Genomic DNA, 2,892 nt, shown 5'->3' with positions numbered 1-2,892 from the left:
CTTCTGCTCATTTCTGAACTGTATTTTTTGTGTTTTGGGTGTTAAGATTGATAAGTTCTTTATAGAGCCTTTTATCTGATAAGACGTTTGCAGATACCTTCTCCCATTCTGTAGGCTGCCTTTTAGTTTTGTTGTCTGTTTCCTTTGCTGTGCAAAAGCTTTTTATCTTGATGACGTCCCAATAGTTCATTTTTGCTTTTGTTTCTCTTGCCTTGGGAGACATGTTGACGTGGATGGAACTGGAGGGTATTATGCTGAGCAAAATAAGTCAATCAGAGAAAGACAAAGACTGTATGATTTCACTCATGTGGAATTTAAGAAACAAAACAGAGGAGCATAGGGGAAGGGAGGGAAACATAAAATAAGACAAATCAGAGAGGGAGACAAACCATAAAAAGACTCTTAACCACAGGAAACAAACAGGGAATGGAGGGGAGCTGGGTAGGGGAACAGGGTAACTGGGTGACGGGTATGAAGGAGGCACGTGATGGGATGAGCACTAGGTGTCAGGTGCATCTGATGAATGTCTGAATTCTACCTCTGAAACTATTAATACGCTATATTTTAAGTACATGGAATTTAAATTAAAAATTTTAAATAAATAAAATTAAAAAGAATAAGGCAGAGCAGAGGCCTGTGGCTGAGGACCAGAGAGCATCGCAGAAGGGATAAATGAAGCAGAGAGCCCGCAGCAGCCCAGGGGTGGCCAGAAACGGAAGAGCAAGCACAAAAGGAAGGTGTGGGAAGTTCCCAGTGTGGGTGGAAACACAGGGAGAGGGGCTGACGGACACGGGGGGCTGGGTGACCTAGCCCCCTGAAAAGTGGTGAAGACCTCGGTCAGTGGAGCTGAACTAGGCTAAAAATACAGGAAACCCTCCATGGCCCGAGGAAGATCTGAAAGTTTAATCTGAAAGAGTGACGTGTTGGGGCGCCTGAGTGACTCGGTCGATTGAGCGTCAGACTCTCGATTTCGTCTCGGGTCATGATCTCAGGGTCGTGAGATCGAGCCCCTCGGGGGCTCCATGCTCAGCAGGGAGTGTGCTTGGGATTCTCTCTGCATCCCCCTCCCCACTCTCTCTCTCTAAGGTAAATAAATAAATCTTTGGGGGGGAAAAAAGGAGTGACATGTTCTGGGAAAAAAAATGGACACAGAATGCTCCAGAGTAAGACATATGATTATTAAGTTACAGAATTCCAAAGATTAACCCCCCACCCAAAATATTGCCCCAACAGCGAATTCCCAGCCCTCTGTGGCATGTGGTGGGGCGGGTGCCGACGTCTGGCTGCTTCCAGATGTCCTGCCATAACATCCCAAGCCCAAACATATTGGAGCAATATCTCCAAACGCCTGATAAAAAGGAAGCATGACCCTAGGATGGTGTGTGTATCTCTACAAAACATCATGTAAGCAAAAGAGAACAGGCAGGCAGTCCCAAACATGTCTGAGCCCATGGCACCCCCGGGCGCCTTGATCAAACGGTACTGGAAACCATCCCCCTGGGATCGGCTCCAGGGAATGAAGGGCGGCACGGATAAGCACTGGGGGTGAGCGCCGAGTCCCACAAGATGAGGATTAACGTGGAGCAATTATACAAGTCACAGCCGCCACAGAGAACTTAACTGTAATCCTCGAGTGTAGAATTATGAACTACAGGATCTTCCTCCCCTGCTCTGATTCTTCTTCTATCTTCCGAGTGAGCAAGGGGATTAGAGTCAACTGGGATCACAAGTTCCTTTGAAAACTGTTTCTCGTTTAACTTTCCGGTTGTTTGCTACCATCCTGCCCCTCTGACGAGGTGGGGCTAAAGCCCCTCTTGGTTTTCCCACATCCCCTCCATCCCCTAAAAAAAAAGACCCCTCTCATGCACCTCAAATATATCGATGCATGTGGGCACATCCTGAAAAAAATATATGCTGTAGTTTTTACATTCTTATTTTTCAACTGACGTGGATGCCGGCGACAGATCTACGTCAGTGCCTTCTCTTGCTGAGTATTGCATTTTTTAAATTAAGCCACATTTCTTTACCATAAATCCAACACGTGTTTTCTCTGATATGCGGTTTGCCAGCATCAGCACATGCCTCATTCTGCTTATTCTCTCCGTTTTGGACACCATCAGGGCTCCCAACTGGCCTGCCCACGACATGGCCACTGTAAGCGTCGTCCTACGTGGCGACCTGGCCATGTCCTAAGTGTGCGGGCTGAGGGGGCACCTGGGTCTAGCCCCCTGGAAAGGAAATCAGTGCCAGGCCCCATGTCAGAGGTCTGCTGGCGGGGTTAACGGCGGCACCATATAGCAAGCCCTGAGAGCGTCTCCTGACACACAGGAGAGGTCACGTGTGTGACCTACAACTGTCATCACCCAGTCGGGATGCTCTCTATGGGGGGCCAGGTGCCGGCCATGCCCTGTCCCTTGGCCTGCCCACCTCTGCCCTGCCTTGCCATTTCGCGGAGGCAGTGAGTGGACTCTCCCTTCCTCGCGATCCGTGAGACCTGCTTCTTCCACATAATTCAAGAAATAGCAATGATTTTCCTGTAACATCCTGAGATTGTTGGAATTGTAGAGGCTTCCCAGATCACTTTGGAGAGAACGAGACTCTCCTTTCCATTGCTATGTCTTTGTCACAGAAGGGTTTACACGGGGAAGGGCAGGTCTGGATCGGGAGCACTCCCGGGTGGCTGGCACTTTTGTCATTCCTGTGCCCGTCCCCTCACTTCCTACCTCCTGAGGAAGAATACTCTTGCCCTGTGAGCGCTGGGCAGGAGTTCTGCAGCCTAGCTCAGCCCTCTTATTCTAATTTCCTCTCTGTCCATTCTGGTTGCTGTTAGAGACGGCCACATCATCTGCCAATCACCGGTTTGTCTTTTTCCCACAGTTTTGATGGGCCATA

Source organism: Canis lupus, chromosome 18 (genome assembly GCF_011100685.1).
Source record: "Canis lupus familiaris isolate Mischka breed German Shepherd chromosome 18, alternate assembly UU_Cfam_GSD_1.0, whole genome shotgun sequence".
In the NCBI taxonomy this organism is placed as follows: Eukaryota; Metazoa; Chordata; class Mammalia; order Carnivora; family Canidae; genus Canis; species Canis lupus.
The sequence above is the reverse complement of the archived record's forward strand: the minus strand, read 5'-3'. Positions refer to the sequence as shown.